The sequence below is a fragment of the Triticum dicoccoides genome, chromosome 4A (assembly GCF_002162155.2).
Source record: "Triticum dicoccoides isolate Atlit2015 ecotype Zavitan chromosome 4A, WEW_v2.0, whole genome shotgun sequence".
Lineage (NCBI taxonomy): Eukaryota > Viridiplantae > Streptophyta > Magnoliopsida > Poales > Poaceae > Triticum > Triticum dicoccoides.
In genome coordinates, this window is record NC_041386.1 from 349,760,823 (window position 1) to 349,788,440 (window position 27,618).

Genomic DNA, 27,618 nt, shown 5'->3' on the forward strand with positions numbered 1-27,618 from the left:
TCTGACTCGCATAATGGTCATCATAGAGTAGGCGGCGTCCTGCACAGCCATCTCAATGGTAACCCCGAGTCCATAAGAGCAGTGAAGAGGCTCGGTGGATCCAGGATACGATGGAAATATCCTGACAGTGCAGAGATACTGGCTCTGATTAAAATCTCGGAATTGCTCTTCGACCGTGTACTCAGGATACCAGCGGTATCCAGCCTCAGTCATTACCCTGACCAACTTAGCAGTATGGCCGGGTACATCTAGGCATCGAGTCAGGCGAACCACTTGATTGAGGTCGCGAGTGGCCATCTGAAAGCATAATCATAATGCAAGGGCATTAGAATTTCTAGCAAAATTTCGGCAGCATAACAGCTGTAAATGCTCAAGAAGGATTTTGAGACATTTGACAAAGGATTTCGTACATACTCAACATCATCATATCAAAGTTCTGAAACCATTCTAATAACATAATGTGGTAGTAGAACTGAACTAGGCTGGTAACCATCAAACTTATAAGGTACTACTGATTAGTAACTCGTGATCCTGATAGAGAGAACAGATCCTAATTCCTTAACCCCCGGTGGAAGAATGGACTGACTCAGATCAGAAAGTCATAAGGTAAAGGAGTAAAAAGAGCCTTACGTTCCATCCCACAAACAATTCCCCTACATATAACTAAAGAATTTCTAGACTCAACATCGACCAGTTTGGCTTGGAGAACCTACAGGCAGTCCGGCTCTGATACCAACGCTGTCAGGACCCCGACTCGATGTCACATCGATCTAGCTGGTAACACCTCATATCACTTTGCGGCCTCACGCACGGTATTCCCACGGGTGTCGTCTTACCTTTTCCCGGGACCGTTTGCGCCTTTTGGCTCACGTATATGATAGTGTCGCTAGCATCCATATGATAAAGAGCCCGGGCTGACATGACTAGTCGTAAACCCAAAGTGGCACAGACTTACAGGGACAGGCATCCATGACCCAGCTTCGAACGTGTCGGTAATCAGCAAGTGGGTCCGGGCTGTAGCACTGGGCTAGCAGGACTCCGGTAAACCGGGCTGTAGCGGGCTAACAGGACTCCGGTACTCAAAGCGTGACATTTCCCCGTAGGGACAGACACAGGAACGAAGAAGGACACATGCCGGCCAGCCTAAGTGTTCCAGAGCAGTAGCAAGCTACCATGGCTCAGCGGTAACACTAGGAGACATTTCCCGGTAAGAGAGGCTACTAAAGATAAACAACTAGATAGTCAGATCCCACACATACCAAGCATTTCAATCATACACACAATATGCTCGATATGTGCAAATACAACGAAGCATCACAACATGACTCTACGACACAAGTACTTTATTTAAGGCCCAGTGAGCCATACATAACATACACAAAGGTACGGGTCTCACGACCCAACATACAAGTCATACAGTCATACAAACCAGCAGCGGAAGTAACTTGTCTGAGTACAGACAACTAGTAAAATAAAAGAGGCTTGGAAAGCCTAGCTATACTACGTGGTCCTTCACAAGCTCAGGGTCACCACCCGGGTCTTTAGCCTACTCGTTGATGTCAACGTCTACATAGAACCCATCAGAAGGGGTTGCAGCGTCTTCTGTAAAAATGTAGATTATAGCAACATGAGTACAAAGGTACTCAGCAAGACTTACATCAGATCCTACATACATGCATAGTATCAAGAAGGGTTGGTGGAGTTATTGCAGCAAGCCAGCTTTGACTCTTGGCTAGGCTATCCTATGATACTCCAACTTGAAATGGTTTTGCGCACACGAGTCCACTACTCACCACTTCAATACACTACCGAGGATCCACCTCCGTCTTCCTACGGAAGAGCCATCCTCGGCACTCACACTTATCTTGAGGCTTTTAACAGTTTCCATTTACTTGTCTATGAACTGTATAGGCAACCAAGTAGTCCTTTACCGCGGACGCGGCTATTCGAATAGATTATGATAACCCTGCAGGGGTGTACTTCTTCATACATGTTTCCACCACTTAGCGTCTGCACACGACATGTGCTCGGCAGACTTCAAGCAAAAGCCGACGTGGGTGTAGACCACGACCTACCTAAACACTTAAGCCTCTAGTCCAGGTTTATCGCCTATTCAGGTTCCATCCGCAGGGAGTCCGGCCGGGGTTTCCCATACGGCCCCGAACGATGTGAACAGGGTTCCCGAGATGCCTAACGGGTATTCGGTACACCGTGCCACGTACCTACCGCATCACAGCCCACCCCTACGGTCAGCGCTGTCCACGGCCTCCAGTAGGCTACAAACACCAGAAACTACTTGCAACTCCTGGACAGAGAGCTAGGGTGAATAAGAAGTCGAGCGGGGTCATATTTCAGGGCCCAATGCATGGTAGTAGCTGTATCTTAAATCACGCATACAGATCTCAGTGCTTAAGGTCGGCTTCAATGAAACAACCCACCATGTACTCCTACATGGCCTCTCATCGATACCTTTACCAAATCGTGTTCACCACACCACTCTCATTACCGAGATAAACATTTCACTCTAGCCCATCACCCAGATGAACCAGACCTGACACGACTCTAAGCATAGCAGGCATAGCAAGGTAGGAACAACACATACATATGGCTCAAACAACTCCTACACATGCTAGTGGGTTTCATCTAGTTACTGTGGCAATGACAGGTCATGCAGAGGAAATGGGTCCAACTAACGTAGCACACAGCAGTTTGAAACGCGTTGTCTTAATGCAGTAAAAGAGAGCAGGAGCGAGAACATGGGATTGTATCGATATGATCAAATGATTGGTTGCTTGCCTGATGGTTCGATGCACGGATACGGTTCTTCGTTAGGGTAATCACGGTACTCCTCGGGGACAGAACGTGTCGCAAAGGGCATCGATACACAAGCATCACCAAACAATGTGCAACAATATGATGCATGCATGAAACATGGCAATATGAGTGTATTGGGCTAATGCAACTAAAGCCAGAAGGGTTTGAACAAATTTGAATCAAAGATTCAAATTCCAAATTCAAATATGGCCTTTTAAAGTGCCTTTTCTTGTTCTGCTTAAAACATCAATTTAACTTGTTTGATCATGCATGAAAATAGTACAGATGGATAGATTGGATTTTTCTGATCATTTTTCATATATAATTTGTCCAATTTGGAGTTACAGAATAAAAGTTATGAATTTTTGAAGTTTAAATAATATTCTGGAATTTCCTGATTTAAATTAAATCTAGAAAATCAATTACTGCGTCAGCCTGACGTCAGTGTGACGTCAGCAGGTCAACGGAACTGGTCCAGGTCAAACCTGACAGTGGGTCCCGCATGTCAGGGTGATTATTTTAATTAAAACTTAGTTAAAACTAATCCTGTTTAATTAACAGGGCTGGGCCCCACCTGTCATTGACTCAGGGGAGTCAACCAGGGCCCACCCGTGGTCAAAGTGGATGTCGGCTGCCGGCGTTTAGTCGCCGGCGAGCCCGACGCGGCGGCGGAAGTGGTTTTGGTCATTTCGGCCACCAGAGGGGCCGCGGAGACCACCGGAGTGGAGCTGAGGCCAACCCGCAGCTCTTGGCGGGGCCCGTTGGGGTCGGGGTGGCCGGAGTCGACGGCGGCGAGGTCGGCTGCGGCCGCCGGGGTTCGGTCGTGCACGGGAACGGTGCTGGAGCTCGAAGTCGAGCAAAGCGAGGCGCTAGGGATGCTCTACGGGGTCTTGCGAACTCGTTGGACTCGCCGGGGTGACCAAATGGTCACCGGAGCTGCGTCGACGGCGAGCTCGGCGACGGCGGAGGTTCGGCCGTGGTGGGGAGGTGGCTACGCTGAGGGAACGAGGGGAAGGAGAGGGGGAAACGGTGGCGTAGCTCACCGCGGTTGCAGTGGGCGTCGAAGTGGGCTCGGGGACGCGCTGGAGACGGCGAATCGACGGCGACGGTGGTCGGAGCCCGAAGAGGGGAACGGCGACGTGGCGGCGATGCAGGGCTTCCGGGGAGCTGTGGAGCGGTGGGGAGGAAGAGGGAGTCGAGGCGGAGCTCCTGAGCTAGTCGGGGGAGCGAGGGGTGGTCGGAGACGGTGGCTATGGCGAACGGCGGCGAGTGTGGTGTTCGGCCGGGCGAGAGAGAGAGCGAGGGAGAGGAGAGGAGAGCCGGGGGAGAGTGAGAGAGAGCAGGGGGGAGGGCGTGGCGTCGTCCAGGGAGTCGAGCGAGGAGGGGAGGCCAGGCAAGCAGGCGAGCAGGTGGCGTGGCGCGGTGGCCGTGCGCGCGCGCCGGCCACACTCCCCTCCCTCTGTCGGGGCGAAGACGACAGAGGAGGGAGGTGGGCTGGGCCGGCTGCCGGCTGGGCCACACAGTGGAGGAGCCCAGGTAAGCTCCTCCTGTTATATATTTTTCTGTTTTTGTTTTATTTAATATATCTGCAACTTTGTTGAATTAAATAAAATACCTAGGCAAGTTCAAAAATCACCAAACTATTCCTGGCCCATAGTTGGATTATTTCCAACATGAAACATTTTAGTTTGGAGATATTTGAGCATTTAAATATTTTATATTATTTTAAATGCCCAAATTCAAATATTTATGAATTAATTCAAAAACCCTAAGATGGCCTAGGAAAATGTGCACCACTTTTGGCAGAGGTTCTGAACCAAGACAAAAATGATGGGCATTTTAGAAGGGCATTTCAGGTTCATTGAAAATTATTTTAGTAAACCCTAGTTGGTTTCAGAGGGGACTGGGGGTTCTGTCATCCCCATTTCAAGTTTCTGATGAAAGAGTAAACATGATGCAACACTCTAATGCATGACTAGCGAGGTTGTGACATTCCGGCAGACCCTTGAGGTTCGAACACTGGGGTGCATGCGGAGACTTCGCCTCCTACCTACCTGCACTCCTCCGCCTTACTAGGATCTAAACTAAGGAAAGAACAACACAAGAGACACAGGGTTTACACTGGTTCGGGCCACCGTTGTGGTGTAATACCCTACTCCAGTGTGTGGTGTGGTGGATTGCCTCTTGGGCTGATGGTGATGAACAATACAGGGAAGACCAGCCTCGCGAGGGTCTGCTCTTGGCTGGGGCGATGAACTGCTGGGAGGAGCTCAGTCACCCCCCCTCTCTCTCTACCTGATCTTCTCTATCTTTCCAACTCTCTGGTCAGCTCTTTTTCCCCAGCCTCCTTTCGCTCTGTGGGTGGCTGGTCCTATTTATAGAGGCCCTGGTCCTCTTCCCAAATATCGAGCGGGAAGGGAGCCAACAATGGCGGGCTAATTTAAAGGGGGGACAGCTAGTATCAACTATCCTGACAAAAGTAGTCTTCGCCTGCGCAAAGCTCTAGTGATGACGCCGTCTTGGGCTCCACGGTGACCTCCCTCTCGTAGTCCTCCTGGTCTTGGTCTCGTTGCACCGAAATGTCAACCTTTGCCTAATGCCTCGGTACTCCGCGGCTGCACTTGCCCCCTTTGCACCAAAGAGGAAGGGAGGACGCTGCGCGGGCTGGCACCCGCCTGGCGCCCCCGGTCGTCATGGCTTGCATCACGGGCACCTTGTGAGGTACCCCGCCTTGATCTCTCCGCCTCCTCGTGAGCCAGCCTGGCGAGGCCGCGCCTGAGGAAGCTCCGCGTCATCCGCCCCGCGAGGCTTGGCCCCTCGAGAGGGTCTTGGGTTTGTGTTGGTGAAGATGGGCCGCGCTGGGCCCCCCTTTGAGCCATGCCGCAGGCCGCAAGCAGGCAAGTCTGCGGACCCCCGTTCCCAGAACACCGACAGCCGCCGTTGCTAGAGCCGTTGTAGCTTGAAGCTGAGCACACCACCGTGCTCAGCGTGTCTTCGCGCGCTCGTAGCCACCCCCAGATCCTCCTCCCGAACACCCTAGCGAGGAACTCGAGCACAGCCGAACTCCAGCCGCCGCAAAGCTCGACGTCGCCGTCGTTTCGGACCACCCCAGCTGCTGCCTCCTACACTGTTAGATGCGCGAGCTCTCCAACTACGCATAGAGCTCCTCCGCCGCTCTTTTGGTCGCCGGGACAACGTTTCCGAAGCCCTCCACCGTCTCTGTCATCGCCTGCGACGAGCCGTTGACCGGGTCCGGCGGGTTTGACCCCGCTTGATCGGGGTTTGACTTCCCCCCTGACTCACTGACGTGTGGGCCCCGCCCCTGACTCATTTAGTTTAGGACTAATTACCCCACTTCTGACACTGACAGTGGGCCCAATGCCTGTTAATTTGATTAGCTAATCCTTTTTAACCCTGTTAGTTAATTGAGTCACTGACCAGTGGACCCCACTGGTCAGGTTTGACCCGGACCAGCCCCTGTTGACCTGCTGACGTCAGCATGACCTGATGCTGACGCTGTAATACATTTTCTGGATTTATTAATAATCAGGAAATTTCAGAAAATGTTCAAAACTTCTAAAAATCATAGAAATTCAACAGTAACTCCAAATGAAATAAATTATATATGAAAAATTATCAGAAAAATTGAAGGAATCCATCTGTACCATTTTCATTGATGTTAGAACAACTTAAGGCCACTGTTTAGGACAAATCAAATGAATGGTATTTAAATAACCACTTGTGGAGTTTGAATTTGAACTTTGGGTTCAAACCAACTTCACTTAATTGTGTTGCTAGTTGCATTAGCTAAATCAACAACATATTCCCATGTCATTATCATGCATCATGTTGTGCATTGCATTGATTGTGTTCCTTCTCTGTTGCCGGTGGTTGTCCCCTCCCGATAGACGTTGTACCGACGCTGTGATCGTTGACACTGATGAAGACCCAATGATATCTTCAGAAGTGCCAGGCAAGCAAAACCCACTTGCTCATTCCGATACAATCCAACTCTCTCGCTCCTGCTCTCTTTTACTGCATTAGGACAACAACGATTCATCTGTTACTTGCTGTGGTAGTTAAACCCCTTATCCTCTGCATGACCTGTCATTGCCACAGTAAATAGATGAAACTCACTAGCATGAGTAGGAGTTGTTTGAGCCCTGACGTGCCTACTCATTCATGCTTGTTTGTCATGCTTGCTATTGCATAGAGTCGTGTCAGGTCTGGTTCATCGGGGATGAATCGGACGTTTGTGAACATGTCCTACAGTGTGTCAGCTAAGTGTGTGAACATGATTTGGTAAAGGTAGCGGTGAGAGGCCATGTAGGAGTACATGGTGGGTTGTCTCACTGAAACCGTCCTCAGGAACTGAGTTCTGTGTTAGTGATCCATGAAACAGCTACTACCACACATTGGGCCCTGAAATATGACCCCGCTCGACTTATTGACCCCTCTTGTCCTCTGTCCAGGAGTTGCAACTAGTTTTTGGTGTTTGTAGGTTATGTGTTGGCGGCCGTGCATAGCGCTGACCCTAGGGGTGCGCTATGATGCGGTAGATACACTGTGGCCTGGTATGCCGGGCGCCCGTTTGGCGTCTCGGGATCCTGTACACATCGTTTGGGGCTGTTTAAGACACCCCAACCGGATTTCCTTGCGGATGGAACCCGAATAGGCGATAAACCTGGACTAGAGACTTGTGCGGTTAGTCAGGTCATGGTCTACACCCACGTCAGCTTTCGCTTGAAGTCTGTCGAGCACATGTCGTGTGTAGACGCTAAGTGGTGGAAACATGTGTGATGAAGTACACCCCTGCAGTGTTATAAATGATCTATTTGAATAGTCGTGTCCGCGGTAAACGACTTCTGGGTTGCCTATAACGGTTCATAGACAAGTGAAAGTGGATACTCTAAAACTCGCAAGATAAGTGTGAGTGCTATGGATGGCCTTCTCGTAGGGAGACGGGAGCGGATCCATAGTGGTGTATTGAATGGTGAATATGTGGACTCATGTGCGCCACCTCAAAAGAGTTGCTTGCAGTCGTAGTTCAGGTTAGCCACTGAGTTAAAGCTGGCTTACTGCAGTTAAACTCCACCCCCCCCCTTGTTGATACCGATGCATATGTAGCTAGTTCTGATGTAAGTCTTGCTGAGTACCTCTATACTCACGTTTGCTTAATTTATGTTTTGTAGAGAGACTTCAGTCTCGCTAGTAGTTCCGCGTGGACTTCGATGTTTAGCTTCATACCTCAGCTACGATCTTGTGCCCTCGGTAGGATCTGGTGAATAGTCAGGCTTCTTAGCCTTTTTCATTTGTAGATGTCTGTACTCAGACATGTTAAGCTTCCGCATGTGCTTGATTTTATGCTATGATTATTGGGTCATGAGACCCATGTTTGTAATATCTCGCTCCTCGGAGCCTAATGAATAAATACTTGAGTTGTAGAGTTATGTTGTGATGCCATGTTGTATTTACACATATCGAGCACATTGTGTGTATGATTGAAATGCTTGGTATGTGTGGGATCCGACAATCTAGTTGTTTATCCTTGGCAGCCTCTCTTATGGGGAAATGTAGTCTAGTGCTTCCATGAGCCATAGTAGTCCGCTACAGCCCGGTTCACCGGAGTCCTGTTAGCCTAGCACTACTGCTCAGGACACTTGACTGGCCGGCATGTGTTTCACTTCATTTCTGTGTCTGTCCCTTCGGGGAAATGTCACGCGGTGACATCCGGAGTCCTGCCTAGCCTGCTACAGCCCGGGTTCCCGGAGTCCTGTTAGCCCAGTGCTATAGCCCGGATTCACACGCTGCTGACCGACATGCTCGATGTGATTCATGTATGCCTGTTCCCATAGGTTAGTGCCGCTTTGGGTTCACGACTAGCCATGTTGGCCCGGGTTCTCTGTCATATGGATGCTAGGGACACTATCATATACGTGAGCCAAAAGGTGCAAACGGTCCCGGGCCATGGTAAGGCGACACCTGTGGGAATACCGTGCGTGAGGCCGCAAAGTGATACGAGGTGTTACCGGCTAGATCGATGTGACATGGAATCGGGGTCCTGACACAACTCCTACTCATGCTAGTGGGTTTCAACTATTTACTGTGGCAATGACAGGTCATGCAGAGGAAATGGGTTCAACTACCGCAGCAGAAACATAGCAGTTTAATCATTGTTGTCCTAATGCAGTATAAGGAGCAGGAGCGAGAGAGTGGGATTTTATCAAAATGCTCAAGGGGGGGGGGGGTGCTTGCCTAATAGACGACGAAGGGGCACTACTCCTCTGACAGTTACTTGGGAACACCTTCCGGAGTGGAACCTATCGAGAAGAAACGGTGCCGGAAATCAATACACAAACAATGCAACAATATGATGCATGAACATGACATGTGCAAATGGTAGTGTTCGGGCTAATGAAAGATGCTACCAAGTTGGTTGAAGCCCATTTGAATCAAAGATTCAAATGCAATTCAAAATGAAGCATTTAAAATGCCCATATTATGTTTTCACTTATACAGCATGTATAATTTGGTTTTTCATGCATGTAACTGGCATAAATGGATTCCTTGCATTTTTCTTATAATTTTTCATATATAAATTATTTCATTCTGAGCTACGGTTGAATTACTATTTTTCATGCATGTAATTATTTTCTGGAATTTCCTGAGTAAGAATAAATCCAGAAAAAGAGTTGCTGCATCAGCATTGCATCATGCTGACCTCAGCAGGTCAACAACAGCGGTCTAGGTCAAATCTGACCAGTGGGGTCCATTGGTCAGTGACACAGTGTTGTTTAGTGTCAATGACAGGTCAGCGTGTGACATGGCCAGGTGAAACTGACCGGTGGGGCCCGTGGGGGGGGGTTAATTTAATCTAAACGCAAATAAAACCCGGTTAGTTAGGACGTGGGGCCTAGTGGTCAGTGGGTCAGGGGGGGTTAAATTAGTGGATCATTAGCCACTAATGATGCCCAGTCACCTAAACGGCGATTAGCCGCCGGTAATAAGCAGGATGCGGCGGCGCTCCCCGCCCGGGCGACTCTAGCGACGAGAGCGTGCGTGGCTGGGCTCTACGGGTGTAGCGCGATGAGGCGCGTCGGGTGGTGGCATCGAGGCGGCTGGAGGTGGAGCGAAGCGATGGCAGTGGTGACAAGCACGGAGGCCGGAGCTACTGCCTGCACGGGCACGGTGCTAGAGCAAGTAGGCGAGCGAGCAAAGGGGCTGGGCATCGCCCCCATTGAACATTCCGATACACTCCCACTCTCTCGCTCTTGCGCTCTTTTACTACGTTAGGACAATGATGTTTCAACTGTTACATGTTGTGGTCGTTGAACCCCTTTCCTCTGCATGACCGGTCATTGACATAGTAAATAGTTGAAACCCACTAGCATGAGTAGGAGTTGTTTGAGCCATGTTGTGCCTACAAATTTATGCTTGCTTGTTATGCCTGCTATGCTTAGAATTGTTTTAGGTCTAGTTCATCTGGGTGATAGATTGGAGTGAAATGGTTGTGTCCGGTAATGAGGGTGAAGTGTTGAACATATTTTCGTAAAGGTATCGATGAGAGGCCATGTAGGAGTACATGGTGGGTTGTTTCATTGGAACTGTCCCTAAGAACTGAGTTCTGTGTGTGTGATTTAAGATCAGCTACTACCACGCTTCGGGCACAAAACCAATGGACCCTCTCAACTTATTAATTACATTGTCCTCTGTCCAGGAGTTGCAAGTAGTTTCTGGTGTTTATAGTATGCTGGAGGTCGTGCATAGCGCTGACCCTAGGGGTGGGCTGTGATGCATTAGGAATGTGGCCCGGTGTACCGAGTTGCCCGTTTGGTGACCCGGGAGCCCTACACACATCGTTTAGGGCCGTGGAGGAAACCCCGGTCAGATCTCCTTGCGGATGGAACCCGGATAGGCGATAAAAATGGACTAGAGACTTGTGTGGTTAGTCAAGTTGTGGTCGACACCCTCGCCGGGCTTCCGCTTGAAGGTTGCCGAGTACATATCATGTACGAGGCGATAAGTGGTGAAAGCTTGTCTGAAGAAGTACACCCCTATAGGGTTATAAAACTATTTGAATAGCCGCGTCCGCGGTAATGGACTACTTGGTTGCTTATGAAGTTCATAGACAAGTTAATGGATACTCATAAAAGTCTCAAGACAAGTGTGAGTGTTATGGATGGCCTTCTTGTAGGGAGATAGGAGAGGATCCATAGTGGAGTATTGTTATGTTGAATATGTGGGCTCGTGTGCGCCACCTCAAAGAGTTACCAGCAATCGTAGTATAAGATAGCCACTGAGGGAGTCCTGGATTAGGGGGTGTTCGGGTAGCCGGACTATACCTTCAGTCGGACTCCTGGACTATGAAGATACAAGATTGAAGACTTCGTCCCGTGTCCGGATGGGACTTTCCTTGGCGTGGAAGGCAAGCTTGGCGATGCGGATATTCAAGATCTCCTACCATTGTAACCGACTCTGTGTAACACTAACCCTATCCGGTGTCTATATAAACCGGAGGGTTGTAGTCCGTAGGCAATCAACTCCTTATACAACAATCATACCATAGGCTAGCTTCTAGGGTTTAGCCTCCTTGATCTCGTGGTAGATCTACTCTTGTACTACCCATATCATCAATATTAATCAAGCAGGACGTAGGGTTTTACCTCCACCAAGAGGGCCCAAACTTGGGTAAAACATCGTGTTCCCTGCCTCCTGTTACCATCCGGCCTAGATGCACAGTTTGGGACCCCCTACCCGAGATCCGCCGGTTTTGACACCGACATTGGTGCTTTCATTGAGAGTTCCTCTGTGTCGTCGCCTTTAGGCCTGATGGCTCCTTTGATCATCAACAACGATACAGTCCAGGGTGAGACTTTTCTCCCCGGACAGATCTTCGTCTTCGGCGGCTTCGCTCTGCGGGCCAATTCGCTCGGCCACCTGGAGCAGATCGAAAGCTATGCCCCTGGCCATCAAGTCAGGTTTGGAGGCTTAAACTACACGGCTGACATCCGCGGAGACTTGATCTTCGACGGGTTCGAGCCACGGCCAAGCGCGCCGCACTATCTCGAGGGGCATGATCTAGCTCTGCCTCCGGACAGTGTCCTGGGGGCCGCACACGCATCGGTTCCGACCCCTAACTCGGAGCCTATTGCGCCAATCAAGGATGAGTGGTTGGACGTTACCTCGGGGGCTTCGATCTCAAAGGCGATCGAGCCGAACGCTAGCCCCGCACTCTGCATGATCCGTGACTTCGAGGATCCGGACTCCTTTCCAAACTCCGAACCCCCTGCGCCCCTGCCGATCGAATCCGATTGGGCGCCGATAATGGAGTTCACCGCCACAGACATCTTTCAGCATTCGCCTTTTGGTGACATCCTGAATTCTCTTAAGTCTCTCTCTTTTCAGGAGAGCCCTGGCCGGACTACGGTCAGCAAGGGTGGGATACGGACGATGAGGAAATTCAATGCCCACCCACCACCCACTTTGTAGCCACTGTCGACGATCTAACCGACATGCTTGACTTCGGCTCTGAAGACATCGACGACAGAGATGACGATGTAGGAGACGAACAGGAACCAGCACCTGTAGGGCGCTGGAAGGCCACCTCATCATATGACATATATGTGGTGGGTACTCCAAAAGATGGAGATGGCAATGGAACAGTGGGGGATGACGCCCCCAAGAAACAGCCAAAGCGTCGACGTCAGCGGCGTCGCTCTAAATCCCGCCAAAGAAAAAACGGTGATTCCGGCACGGGAGATAATACTGCCCCGGATAGCGCCGAAGAACACCCACCTCAGCAAGATTCGGCACAGGAAGATGGAGAAGCCAGCCCTCATGAGAGAGCAGCAGACCGAGAGGTTGAGGATGATAACTATACGCCTCCCTCCGAAGACGAGGCAAGCCTCGATGACAATGAATTCGTCATACCATCAGACCCCGCCGAGCAAGAGCGTTTTAAACATAGGCTTTTAGCCACGGCAAGAAGCCTCAAGAAAAAGCAGCAATAGCTTAGAGCTGCCCAAGATTTGATAGCTGATAGATGGACTGAAGTCCTTGCAGCCGAAGAGTATGAACTCGAACGCCCCTCCAAGAGTTACCCAAAGTGCAGGTCGCTACCCCGATCAGAGGAGGAAGCACCTGCATCACCAGTGCATGACATGGCAGACTGGCCACCTCGCGGCCGCGACAAAGAGGCCTCCCGACCCTCCACCCAAGCCATGCCCCAACACCGCTCAACTAAGGCACGGGAAAATGCACCAGACCTGCGAGACATACTGGAGGAAAAGGCAAGACAAACAAGATCGATCTACGGATCGCGCAGGCGCCCTACGGCATGTGACAATGATCTTCACTCCGGATATAACAAATCCGGCCGGGCCGAACACAACAGACATAGCTCTTCCGAGCTGCGTTGTGATATAGCCCAGTACAGAGGCGCCGCACACCCGCTATGCTTCACGAATGAAGTAATGGATCATAAAATCCCAGAGGGTTTCAAACCCGTAAACATCAAATCATACGATGGCACAACAGATCCGGCGGTATGGATCGAGGATTATCTCCTTCACATCCACATGGCACGCGGCGATGATCTACACGCCATCAAATACCTCCCGCTCAAACTTAAAGGACCGGCCCAGCATTGGCTTAACAGCTTGCCAGCAGACTCAATTGGTTCTTGGGAGGACCTGGAAGCCGCATTCCTCGACAACTTCCAGGGCACTTACATGCGACCACCGGATGCCGACGACTTAAGCCATATAATCCAGCAGCCAGAGGAATCGGCCAGACAATTCTGGACACGGTTCCTAGCAAAGAAAAACTAGATAGTCGACTGTCCGGATGCAGAGGCCCTAGCAGCCTTCAAGCATAACATCCGCGACGAATGGCTTGCCCGTCACCTGGGACAGGAAAAGCCGAAATCTATGGCATCCCTCACGACACTCATGACCCGCTGTCGCGCGGGAGAAGACAGCTGGCTAGCTCACAGTAACAACTTATCAAAGAACCCTGGTAATTTGGATACCAAGGACAAAAGTGGCAGGACACGTCAGAATAAGAAAAAACGTCGCGTTAGCAGCGACAGCAATGAAGACATGGCAGTCAATGCCGGATACAAAGGCTATAAATCCGGTCAGCGGAAAAAGCCATTCAAAAAGAATACTCACGGACCGTCCAGTTTGGACCGAATACTCGATCGCTTGTGCCAGATACATGGCACCCTCGAAAGGCTAGCCAATCACACTAACAGGGATTGTTGGGTGTTCAAGCAGGCAGGCAAGTTAAGGGCCGAAAACAGAGACAAGGGGCTGCACAACGATGACGAGGAGCCCAAGCCGCCGAACAACAATGGACAGAAGAGCTTTCCCCCACAAGTGCGGCCGGTGAACATGATATACGCAAACCACATTCCCAAGCGGGAGCGGAAGCGTGGGCTACGGGACGTATACGCGATGGATCCAGTCACCCCAAAGTTCAACCCATGGTCCTCCTGCCCGATCACTTTTGATCGAAGGGACCATCCCACTAGCATCCGTCATGGCGGCTTCGCCGCATTGGTTCTCGACCCAATCATCGACGGATTTCATCTCACAAGAGTCCTCATGTACGGCGGCAGTAGCCTGAACTTGCTTTATCAGGATACAGTGCAGAAAATGGGCATAGATGCCTCAAGGATTAAGCCCACAAGAACTACCTTTAAAGGCGTTATACCAGGTGTAGAAGCCAACTGTACAGGCTCAGTAACACTTGACGTGGTCTTCGGATCCCCGGAAAATTTCCGAAGCGAAGAGTTAATCTTCGGTATAGTCCCATTTTACAGTGGCTATCACGCCCTGCTCGGACGAACCGCATTCGCAAAGTTCAATGCGGTGCCGCACTACGCATATCTCAAGCTCAAGATGTCAAGCCCTCGAGGAGTAATCACAGTCAACGGAAACACCGAATGCTCCCTCCGTACGGAGGAGCACACGGCGGCTCTCGCAGCGGAGGTACAAAGTAGCCTTCTCAGGCAATTCTCCAGCCGGCCATTAAAAAGCCAGACAGTGCCAAGCGCGCCTGGAGTAACCCACAGCAGGACCGCCTGACACACTCTGAGCAAGCGTAGCAATGCGGCCCCAACCCCAGCTCTCGCGACATAACGAAACCAGTACCTCTCGTACATAACTATGCCCTTGAAATACCATGGGCACAGGGGAAGGGGCACAATAACGGCATGCCCAAAATACAGCTTAAAACATACTAGGGGCTGCCGGCTTCTTTTTTTAATTTGTTCTTACTTTCAGGACTCCATACTTCGGACGACCTGTTCGGCAATTCGATCGCCGCACAAAGGATGCAAACTCCAGGGAGGCAGACAAGCCATGCCGCATTATGGAATTCCTAGGTGGTCTCTGTTACGAGCGGTATACCTGTTTTAAATACAATTCCACGGCCTGCCCCTGGTCAGGACATACTGAATAGTCCAACATCTTTTGCTTACCGCACTATTTGTATCGTTCGGCTTTGATAAATAGACTCTCTATAAACAATGCTTAGCTTCTTGTCTATTTTTTGCATTATCTTCTTTTAACATTTATTTTTATTAAATGACATGATTGCACCCGTACACGATGGTACGACAAACACGCCAAGGGCTTCAGTACCCCTCATAATGGTGTGAGAAGTCCGTACACTTTCACAAGTGTGGCACCCCGAACTTATAGCACTATATGCATCGGCTCTGAATCATGATTTGGGTCAATAGTTGGGTTTGTCTGACTCCTATGTTTTGGTGCCTTACGTTCCGCTCTATCAGCTAAGGTAGCACTAGGAGAACCACTGCGATTGTGCCCCGGTTCAGCTGTGTTAAGCACCTCAGTGGAGAAAGCTAAAACCGGCTGTCATGATTTGGCGAGAGACCGGTCGCTGTTCAGAGGTTTTTCGAGTCCCTAATGGCTTATGCCGCTTCGAGCAAGGAGCTGGCTTTGTCCGGCCAAGGGGTGGATAGCGCCCCGAACTCGGTCTTCCGAACTAGGGGCTTCGCCGAAATTTAAAATTATAGAGTTCTATGGCTAAGTGAGAGTGTTCAAGCATTATAGTCCGATTGCCTGGTTCGTTGTGCTGAGCGCCTCCCTCAAAGGACCCAACTATGGGAAAAAGAGCGCTCAGGTTTATCCCGAACACCCCAGCACTAGTGGCATGGGGGCAGAAGCCGACGACTGGCCATCTCTCAATTTTTGATAAACGGCCGCACCGAACATAATATTTTAAATTCAATAAGCATTGCTTAGCGCATATGAACAAGTTTTCAGCGCACAGGATAAACACGAGCGAGTTCATTCAAAAATCACATCCTTGGGACATTCATCCGCCACAAGGCGGGCACCTGCAAGAACATCCTTGTAGTAGTTCTCGGGCTTGTGATGCTCCTTCCCCGGCGGTGGCCCGTCCTTCACAAGCTTCTCACCGTCCAGCTTACCCCAGTGCACCTTTGCACGGGCAAGGGCCCGACGGGAAGCTTCGATGCAGACGGAGCGCTTGATGACCTCGAGCCTCGGACAGGCCTCCACCAGCCGCCGCACCAGCCCGAAATAGCTCCCAGGCAGGGCCTCTCCGGGCCACAGCCGAACTATGAAGCCCTTCATGGCCTGCTCGGCCGCCTTGTGGAGCTCGACCAGCTGTTTTAGCTGGTCGCTCAAGGGCACAGGGTGTCCGGCCTCAGAATACTGAGACCAGAACACCTTCTCCGTCGAGCTACCCTCTTCAGCTCAGTAGAATGCGGCGGCGTCGGATACGTTGCGGGGAAGATCTGCGAATGCCCCTGGAGAGCTCCGGATTCGGGTAAGTAAAAGGTAATTCACTTTTATATTTCTGCTTTGCATAAAGAATGCCTTACCCGCTGCTATCTTCCTCATCTCCTCCAACTCTTGGAGGGCCTTTTGGGCTTCGTCCTTGGCAGACTTGGCAGCCTCTAGGGCCGTTGCAAGCTCGGATGCTTGCGCCTTCGACTCCAGCTCCAAACTCTCATGTTTTTTCATGAGAGCCTGCAGCTCTTGCTGCACCTCGCCGACCTGAGCCCCAAGTATGTCTCGCTCGGTGCGCTCCGCGGCCGTTTTCTTTTCGGCCTGAGACAGCGCCTGCTTAAGGGTCGCCACCTCAGTCGTGGCCCCTACAATAAGCAGTACAATCCTGTTACTCTTTTTTTCAATCAAGCCTTTTTATAGGCACTTTTTCTGTAAGGTATTTCTTACCTTCTCCATCCTCGAGCCGCCGCTTGGCAAGGACGAGCTCTTGCTCGGTCCGCTCGAGGTCCTGCTTCAGGACACCCACCTCCGCAGTCAGTGCGGCGGTGGATAGCAGTGAAGCCTGCATACGCATATTGACTCTTTTTTAGACTCCTGCGAAATTTAATAGATCCTCTATTCGGCTTTTCTTTCCGAACGGCAAACAGAGCATCATGGGCTACTGTCTATGCGGTAATATTTTTACATATTTTTACTTACCTCGAAGCCTGTTAGAAGGCTAGCGTAAGCTTCAGTCAGTCCACTCTTGGCGGACTGAACCTTCTGGATCACCGTACTCATAATAGTATGGTGCCCCTTGTCGATGGAGGCATCGTCAAGCACCTCCAGCAGATTGTCCGGCACCTCCGGTTGGATGGAGGCCACCGGCTCAGAAGGCTTGCTCCTCTTGGAAGGAGTTCACCTACCGCAGTCCGGAACTGATTCCGGTGCGGCGTCCGGCACAAAGCCGGACTTAGAGCCCTGGGAGCCTTATCCCCTTCACTACCGGAGTCCGGGAGGTTGCCTTGCGGCTCCTCCAGGACCACCTCCTCCTGCCCAGGAGCTTGTCGCGACGCCACTTCGGCGTTGTCTGCAGTGCAGGGGGAGACAGCGGGCGGAACTGAGTTCATGTCCGATGAGTCCAGGGAGCCGCCCGACGATTCGTCGAATTCGGCCCGGGGCGGACTGCATAATTACATTCGACATTAGGGAAGCTGTGCAACAAAGGAACATCATGAGTTACTCTGATATCCGAACTTACGATTTCGCCGGACGCTTGGACCTGTTTGGCCACTCCTCTTTACCCTCTTCGGCGTTGGGGGCGTAGTCCGGCGGAGGGGTCTTCCTTTTCATAGACCCCTCGGCCTCCCCCGTTGGGGCGGCCTTCCTCTTCTCTCCTCCCTCCGATGGGGGGGGGAGAGTTTTCTTCTTCCTCCTCCTCGTTTTCGCGGGAGGAGGGCATCTCGGACTCGTCAGATAACAAGTCCGACACCACCATGTTACGGGCACTCTTTTGAGTCCCTGTGGTCTTCTTCTTCTTGGCCTTCTTCTCCGGCACCACATAAGGCGCCGGAACCAGCAACTTCACTAGTAGAGCTGGGGCTGGGTCTTCGGGCAGCGGAGCCGGACAGTTAATTTGTCCGGATATCGCCCGCCAAGCCTGTCAAAGGTAAGGGAGTTTAGATCCCGCATAGAGTCAAACTATCAAAAAACCTTAACATCCTGTAAAAGGTGTAGATGGCTTTCCTCGCTAGTGTGACGCTGCGAGCTGTATCTGCAGTCCTCGGAGGCGGATGCGGGAGCCTCGGCGCCCTTGAATAGAATCTTCCAGGCGTCTTCGTACGTCGTGTCGAAGTGCCTGCTGAGGGTTTGATGCTACGCCGAGTTGAACTCCCACAGATTAAAATCCCGTTGTTGGCACGGGAGGATCCGACAGACGAGCATAACCTGGATTACATTAACAAGCCGGACTGGCTTGTTCACTAGGGACTGGATGCATGTTTGCAATCTGGTCACCTCTTTTTCGTCACCCCACGACAGGCCCGTCTCCTTCCAGGACATGGGCTGCGTGGGGGGTCCGGAATGGAACTCGGGGGCTGCGGTCCATTTCGGATCGCGCGGCTCGGTGATATAAAACCACCCAGATTGCCATCCCTTTAGGGTCTCCACGAAAGAGCCCTCGAACTATAGGACGTTGGCCATCTTGCCCGCCATGGCGCCTCCGCACTCCGCCTGGCTGCTGCGCACCACCTTGGGCTTGACGTTGAAGGTCTTGATCCAGAGCCAGAAATGAGGGCGGACGCGGAGAAAAGCCTCGCACACGACGATAAACGCCGAGATGTTGAGGATGAAGTTCGGGGCCAGATTGTGGAAATCCAGGCTGTAGTAGAACATGAGCCCACGGACAAATGGGTGGAGTGGAAAACCCAGTCCGTGGAGGAAGTGGGGGAGAAATACTACCCTCTCATGGGGCCTTCGGGTGGGGAGAAGCTGCCCCTTTTCGGGAAGCCGGTACGCGATGTCCTTGGACAGGTATCCGGCCTTCCTTAGCTTCTTGACTTGGCCCTCCGTGGCGGAGGAGACCATCCACTTGCCTCCCGCTCCGGACATTGCTGGAGAAGGTTGAGGTGGGAAGTGCGGGCTTGGGCGCTGGAGCTCGGGTGCGCAGGAGATGGATAGGCAAAGGAGGAAGAAGGCGTAGGTAAAAAGGTGGATCCTTGTCCCCTTATATGGGCAGATGCGGTTGTGCATCCCCACCTGCCTAGTAAAACTCGCTTGCCTCCCAAGCGCCGTGATAAGTGGCGCGGTTGGGTTACCCACGTCCGTATTGATGAGAATCCCGTAAAAGGGGGGTACACGATCTCTGCTTTGACAAGACGTGCCAAGGAAACCGCCTCGCAAAACACGCTGAGGTGGAAAAGTGAAAACGATTCGAGTAAAGGACTTGGCTGTAGTGTGATGACGCACTGCGGAATACGTCAGCAGATTTGATTTGTGTTAATATTATTCTCTCTATGGCAATGTGTGGAAGCTTATTTTGCATAGCCGGACACTACTCTTGGTGTTTACAATCTTCTATGAAGGACTTGGAGGAGGAACCCGCCTTGCAATGCCGAAGACAATTTGCGCGCCGGACTCATCGTCATTGAAGCCTGGTTCAGGGGCTACTGAGGGAGTCCTGGATTAGGGGGTGTTCGGGTAGCCGGACTATAACTTCAGCCGGACTCCTGGACTATGAAGATACAAGATTGAAGACTTCGTCCCGTGTCCGGATGGGACTTTACTTGGCGTGGAAGGCAAGCTTGGCGATGCGGATATTCAAGATCTCCTACCATTGTAACCGACTCTGTGTAACCCTAACCCTATCCGGTGTCTATATAAACCGGAGGGTTGTAGTCCGTAGGCAATCAACTCCATATACAACAATCATACCATAGGCTAGCTTCTAGGGTTTAGCCTCCTTGATCTTGTGGTAGATCTACTCTTGTACTACCCATATCATCAATATTAATCAAGCAGGACGTAGGGTTTTACCTCCACCAAGAGGGCCCGAACTTGGGTAAAACATCGTGTTCCCTGCCTCCTGTTACCATCTGGCCTAGACACACAGTTCGGGACCCCCTACCCGAGATCCGCCGGTTTTGACACCGACAGCCACCGAGTCAAAGCTAGCTTGCTACAGTTAAACTCCACCACCACTATGTTGATACTAATGCATATGTAGCTAGATCTGATGTAAGTCTTAATGGGTACATATGTACTCACATTTGCTTAATTTATGTTCTGCAGAGAGACTTCAGTCTCACTAGTAGTTCCGCATGGATTTCGACGTTCAGCTTGTTACCTCAGCTACGATCTTGTACCCTTGGGAGTGTCTTGTATATAGTCAGGCTCTAAAGCCTTCTTCCTTTCCAGATGTCTGTACCCAGACATGTTTATGCTTCTGTTGCCTGTATGCTTTGTATGTTGGTTCATGTGACCCATGATTGTAATTCTTACTATGTATGACTCTTTGGAGCCTTCTGAATAAATACTTTGAGTCGTAGAGTTTTGTTGTGATGCCATGTTGTATTTGCACATATCGAGCATATTGTGTGTATGATTTTGAAATGCTTGGTATGTGTCGGATCCGACAATCTAGTTGTTTACTCTTGGTAGCCTCTCTTATGGGAAATGTCTCCTAGTGCTTACACCGAGCCATGGTAGCTTGCTACAGCTCCAGAGCACATGGGATGATCGACATGTGTGCTTCTTTGCTCCTGTGTCTGTCCCTTCCGGGAAATGTCACGCGTTTTTCCTTTAAGTCCTTGTAGCTTGCTACGACTTGGGTTCATACGTTGATGACCTACACGTGCATTGTTGAGTCATGTATGCCTGTCCCTATAAGTTAGTTCCACCTTGGGTTTACGACTAGTCATGTCGGCCCGGGTTCTCTGTCATATGGATGCTAGCGACACTATCATATATGTGAGCCAAAAGGCGCAAATGGTCACAGGCCTGGTAATGTGGCACCCGTGGGGATACCGTGCGTGAGGCCGTGATACGTCCATTTTATATCGATATTTATTGCATTATGGGCTATTATTACACATTATGTCACAATACTTATGCATATTCTCTCTTACTTTACAAGGTTTACACGAAGAGGGAGAATGCTGGCAGCTAGAATTCTGGGCTGGAAAAGGAGCAAATATTAGATACCTATTCTGCACAACTCCAAAAGTCCTGAAACTCCACGGAAGTCAGTTTTGTAATATATAAAAAATATTGCCGAGGAAAGCACCGGAGCGGGCCACCCACCCCCCACGAGGGTAGGGGCGCGCCCTACCCCCTGGGTGCACCCCCTGTCTGGTGGGCCCCCTGGCAGGCCTCTAGTGCCCATCTTTGGCTATATGAAGTCTTTCGCCATGGAAAAAATCAGAAGCAAGCTTTCGGGATGAAGCACCGCCGCCACAAGGCGGAACCTTGGCGGAACCAATCTAGGGCTCCGACGGAGCTATTCCGCCGGGGAAGCATCCCTCCGAGAGGGGGAAATCATCACCATCGTCATCACCATCCTCTCATCGGGAGGGGGTCATTCTCCATCAACATCTTCACCAGCATCATCTCATCTCAAACCCTAGTTCATCTCTTGTATGCATTCTTTGTCTCAAAACCTCAGATTGGTACCAGTGGGTTGCTAGTACTGTTGATTACTCCTTGTAATTGATGCTAGTTGGTTTATTTGGTGGAAGATCATATGTTCAGATCCTTTATGCATATTAATACCCCTCTGATTATGAACATGAATATGATTTGTGAGTAGTTACATTTGTTCCTGAGGACATGGGAGAAGTCTTGTTAAAAGTAGTCATGTGAATTTGGTATTCGTTCGATATTTTGATGAGATGTATGTTGTCTCTCCCCTTGTGGTGTCATGTGAACATCGACTACATGACACTTCACCATTGTTTGGGCCTAGGGGAAGGCATTGGGAAGTAAAAAGTAGATGATGGGTTGCTAGAGTGACAGAAGCTTAAACCCTAGTTTATGCCTTGCTTCGTAAGGGGCTGGTTTGGATCCATATGTTTCATGCTATGGTTAGGTTTACCTTAATACTTATTTTATAGTTGTGGATGCTTGCAAGAGGGGTTAATCATAAGTGGGATGCTTGTCCAAGTAAGGGCAGTACCCAAGCACCGGTCCACCCACATATCAAATTATCAAAGTAACGAACGTGAATTGTATGAGCGTGATGAAAACTAGCTTGATGATATTTCCCATGTGTCCTCGGGAGCGTTTTCCTTTATATAAGAGTTTTTCAAGGCTTGTCCTTTGCTACAAAAAAGGATTGGGCCACCTTTCTTCACCTTATTTAATTTGTTACTTGTTACCCGTTACAAATTAACTTATCACAAAACTATCTGTTATCGATAATTTCAGTGCTTGCAGAGAATACCTTATTGAAAACCGCTTGTCATTTCCTTCTGCTCCTCGTTGGATTCGACACTCTTACTTATCAAAAGGACTACAATAGATCCCCTATACTTGTGGGTCATCAAGACTCTTTTCTGGCGCTGTTGCCGGGGAGTGAAGCGCCTTTGGTAAGGAAAGATTTATATTGCATGCTGAAATTTACTGTCACTTGTTACTATGGAAAGTAATCCTTTGAGGGGCTTGTTAGGGGTATCTTCACCCCGACCAGTAGAGCAAAGAGTTGCTCCTCAACCTACTGAACCTACTAAAAATGTTTACTGTGAAATTCCTTCGGGTATGATAGAGAAACTGCTACCTAATCCTTTTACAGGAGATGGAACATTGCATCCCGATTTGCACCTAATCTATCTGGATGAAGTTTGTGGATTATTTAAGCTTGCAAGTATGACCGAGGATATTATCAAGAAGAAGGTCTTCCCTTTATCTTTGAAGGGAAAGGCATTGACATGGTTTAGGCTATGTGATGATATTGGATCATAGAACTACAACCGATTGAAATTGGAATTTTATCAGAACTTTTATCCTATGCATCTAGTTCATCATGATTGTAATTATATATATAATTTTTGGCCTCGCGAAGGAGAAAGCATCGCTCAAGCTTGGGGAAGGCTTCAGTCTTATATTCATGCCCCAATCATGATCTCTCAAGAGAAATTATTATTCAAAATTTTTATGCTCGGCTTTCTCTCAATAACCGCTCCATGCTCGATACCTCTTGTACTGGATCTTTTATGATCAAGACTATTGAATTCAGATGGGATTTATTGGAAAGAATTAAACGCAACTCTGAAGATTGGGAACTCGATGAAGGTAAGCAGTTAGGTATAACACTTAAGTTTGATTGTGTTAAATCTTTTATGGATACCGATGCTTTTCGTGAATTAGCACTAAATATGGACATGACTCTGAAATAGTAACTTCCTTCTGTGAATCATTTGCTAATCATCTGGATCTCCCTAAGGAGAAGTGGCTTAAATATCATCCTCCCATTGAAGTAAAAGTAGGTGAACCTATTAAAGTTGAAGAAAAGACTATCACTTATAATGTTGATCCTATTGTTGCTACCGCTTATATTGAGAAACCACCTTGCCCTACTAGAATAAAGGATCATGCTAAAGCTTCAAATCTTGTTCGTAACATTAATACTAGAACACCTACACCCTCCGAGCAAACTAAAGTTGAACCTAGTATTGCTAAGGTTAATGATCTCTTGTCCGATAATATTGATGGGCATGTTATTTACTTTTGTGATGAAGCTGCTAGAATTGCTAGATCCAATACTAAAAATAAACATAGACCTGTTGTAGGCATGCCTGTTATTTCTGTTAAACTAGGAGATCATTGCTATCATGGCTTATGTGATATGGGTGCTAGTCCGAGTGCAATACCTCATTCTTTATATGAAGAAATTATGCATGATGTTGCACCTGCTGAGTTATAAGGTATTGATGTTACAATTAAGCTTGCCAATAGAGATACTATTTCACCGGTTGGGATTGTTAGAGATGTTGAAGTCTTGTGTGTGAAAGTTAAATATCCTGCTGATTTTCTTGTTCTTGGTTCCCCACAAGATTACTTATGTCCCATTATATTTGGTAGACCCTTCTTGAATACTGTTAATGCTATGATAGACTACAAAAAGGATATTGTTTCTGTTGGTTTAGGGGATATGTCTCATGATTTTAATTTTGCTAAATTTCATACACAACCCCATGATAAAGAATTGCCTAGTAAAGATGAAATTATTGGTCTTGCTTCTATCGTTGTGCCTCCTAATGATCCTTTAGAACTATATTTGCTAGACCTTGAAAATGATGTGTTTATGAATGAAGGAATGGAAATAGATGAAGTATTCTTTAAAAAGGGACATATTTTGAAACACAACTTGCCTGTCGAAATTGTAGGGGATCCTCCTCCACCCAAGGGTGATCCCGTGTTTAAGCTTAAACCATTGCCTGATACTCTTAAATATGCTTATCTTGATGAAAAGAAGATATATACTGTTATTATTAGTGCTAACCTTTCAAAGCAAGAAAAGGAGAAATTATTGAAAACTCCAAAAAAGCACCGTGTTGCTATTGGATATGCTCTTGATGATCTTAAGGGGATTAGTCCCACTCTATGCCAGCACAAAATAAAATTGGAGAAAGACGCTAAACCGGTTGTTGATCACCAATGACGGTTAAATCCTAAGATGAAAGAAGTTGTAAGAAAGGAAATACTAAAGCTTCTGGAGGCAGGTATAATTTATCCTGTTGCTGATAGTCAATGGGTAAGTCCTCTCCATTGTGTCCCTAAGAAGGGAGGTATTACTGTTGTTCCTAATGATAAAGATGGATTGATCCCACAAAGAATTATTACAGGTTATTGAATGGTAATTCATTTCCGCAAATTAAATAAAGCTACTAAAAAGGATCATTACCCTCTAACTTTTATTGATCAAATGCTAGAAAGATTATCCAAACATACACATTTTTGCTTTCTAGACTGATATTCTGGTTTCTCTCAAATACCTCTGTCAAAAGAGGATCATGAAAAGACCACTTTTACTTGTCCTTTCAGTACTTTTTCTTATAGACGTATGCCCTTTTGGTTTATGTAATGCACCTGCTACCTTTCAAAGATGTATGACTGCTATATTCTGTGACTTTTGTTAAAAGATTGTTGAGGTTTTCATGGATGATTTCTCCGTTTATGGAACTTCTTTTGATTATTGCTTAAGCAACCTTGATCAAGTTTTGTAGAGATGTGAAGAAACTAATCTTGTCTTGAATTGGGAGAAGTGCCACTTTATGGTTAATGAAGGCATTGTCTTGGGGCATAAAATTTCTGAAAGTGGTATTGAAGTTGATAAAGCTAAAGTTGATGCTATTGAAAAGATGTTGTGTCCTAAGGACATTAAAGGTATAAGAAGTTTCCTTGGTCACGCCGGTTTTTATAGGAGGTTCATTAAAGACTTCTCAAAAATTTTAGGCCTCTAACTAATCTCTTACAAAAATATATTCCTTTTCTCTTTGATGATGATTGTGTAGAAGTATTTGAACTAGTTAAGAAAGTTTCGATTTCCGCAACCATTGTTCAGCCACCTGATTGGAATTTACCATGTGAAACTATCTGTGATGCTAGTGATTATGCTGTAGGTGATGTTCTAGGACAAAGTGTTGATGAGAAATTAAATTTATCCAATATGCTAGTAAAACTCTAGATAGTGCCTAGAGAAATTATGCTACAACTGGAAAAGAATTTTTAGCAGTTGTATTTGCTTGTGATAAGTTCAGACCTTATATTATTGATTATAAACTAACTGTTCACATTGATCATGCTGCTATTAAATATCTTATGGAAAAGAAAGATGCTAAACCTAGACTTATTAGATGGGTTCTCCTTCTACAAGAATTTGATTTGCATATTATTGATAGAAAGGGAGCTGAGAACTCCATTGCAGACAACTTATCTAGGTTAGAGAATGTTCTTGATGACCCACTACCTATTGATGATAGCTTTCCCGATGAATAATTAGCTGTCTTAAATGCTTCTCGTACTGCTCCATGGTATGCTGATTATGCTAATTACATTGTTGCTAAATTTATATCACCGTGTTTCACATACCAGCAAAAGAAAAAGTTTTTCTATGATTTAAGACATTACTTCTGGGATGACCCACACCTTTATAAAGAAGGAGTAGATGGTGTTATTAGACGTTGTGTACCATAGCATGAAGAGCAACAGATCCTACGCAAGTGTAACTCCGAGGCTTATGGAGGACACCATGCTAGAGATAGAACTGCACATAAGGTATTGCAATCCGTTTTTTATTGGCCTACTCTCTTCAAGGATGCCCGTATGTTTGTCTTGTCTTGTGAGGAATGTCATAGAATTGTTAATATTAGTAGACGTCAGGAAATGCCTATGAATTATTCACTTGTTATTGAACCATTTGATGTTTGGGGCTATGATTATATGGGACTGTTTCCTTCCTCTAATGGGTATACACATATTTTAGTTGTTGTTGATTACATTACTAAGTGGGTAGAAGCTATTCCAACTAGTAGTTCTAATCATAACACCTCTATTAAGATGCTTAAAGAAGTAATTTTTCTAGGTTTGGAGTCCCTAGATATTTGATGACTGATGGTGGTTCACACTTTATTCATGGTGCCTTAAAATGCTTGCTAAGTATGATGTTACTCATAGAATTGCATCCCCATATCACCCACAGTCTAGTGGTCAAGTAGAACTAAGCAATAGAGAGATTAAATTAATTTTGCAAAAGACTGTTAATAGATCTAGATAGAATTGGTCCGAGAAACTTGATGATGCGTTATGGGCCTATAGAACTGCATATAAAAATCCCATGGGTATGTCTCCGTATAAGATGGTTTATGGTAAACCATGTCACTTAGCTCTCGAACTAGAACATAAGGCATATTTGGCCATTAAATAGCTCAACTATGACTTCAAACTTGCTGCTGAGAAGAGACTATTTGACATTAGCTCACTTGATGAGTGGAGAACCCAGGCCTATGAGAATGCCAAACTGTTTAAGGAAAAAGTTAAAAGATGGCATGACAAAAGGATACAAAAATGTGAGTTTAATGTAGGTGATTATGTATTGTCATACAACTCTTGTTTAAGATTTTTTGCAGGAAAACTCCTCTCTAAATGGGAAGGTCCTTAAGTTATCGAGGAGGTTTATTGTTCCGATGCCATAAAAATCAACAACTTCGAAGGCACAAATCCGAGGGTGGTGAACGGTCAAAGAATCAAACATTATATCTCACGTAATCCTATAAATGTTGAAACTAATGTTATTGAAACCGTAACCCCGGAGGAGTATATAAGGGATACTTTCCAGAACGTTTCAGCCTCCGAAAATGAATAGGTATGTGGTACGGTACGTAAACCGACTCCAAAATAGTTCTAATAGAAATTTTTCTCCGTTCTGGAATATTTAAGAAAATAGGAAAATAAGAAGCAGTCCGGAAAGGACACGAGGCGTCCATGAGGGTGGAGGGCGCGCCCTACCCCCTGGGCGCGCTCCCTATCTCGTTTGCACCTCATG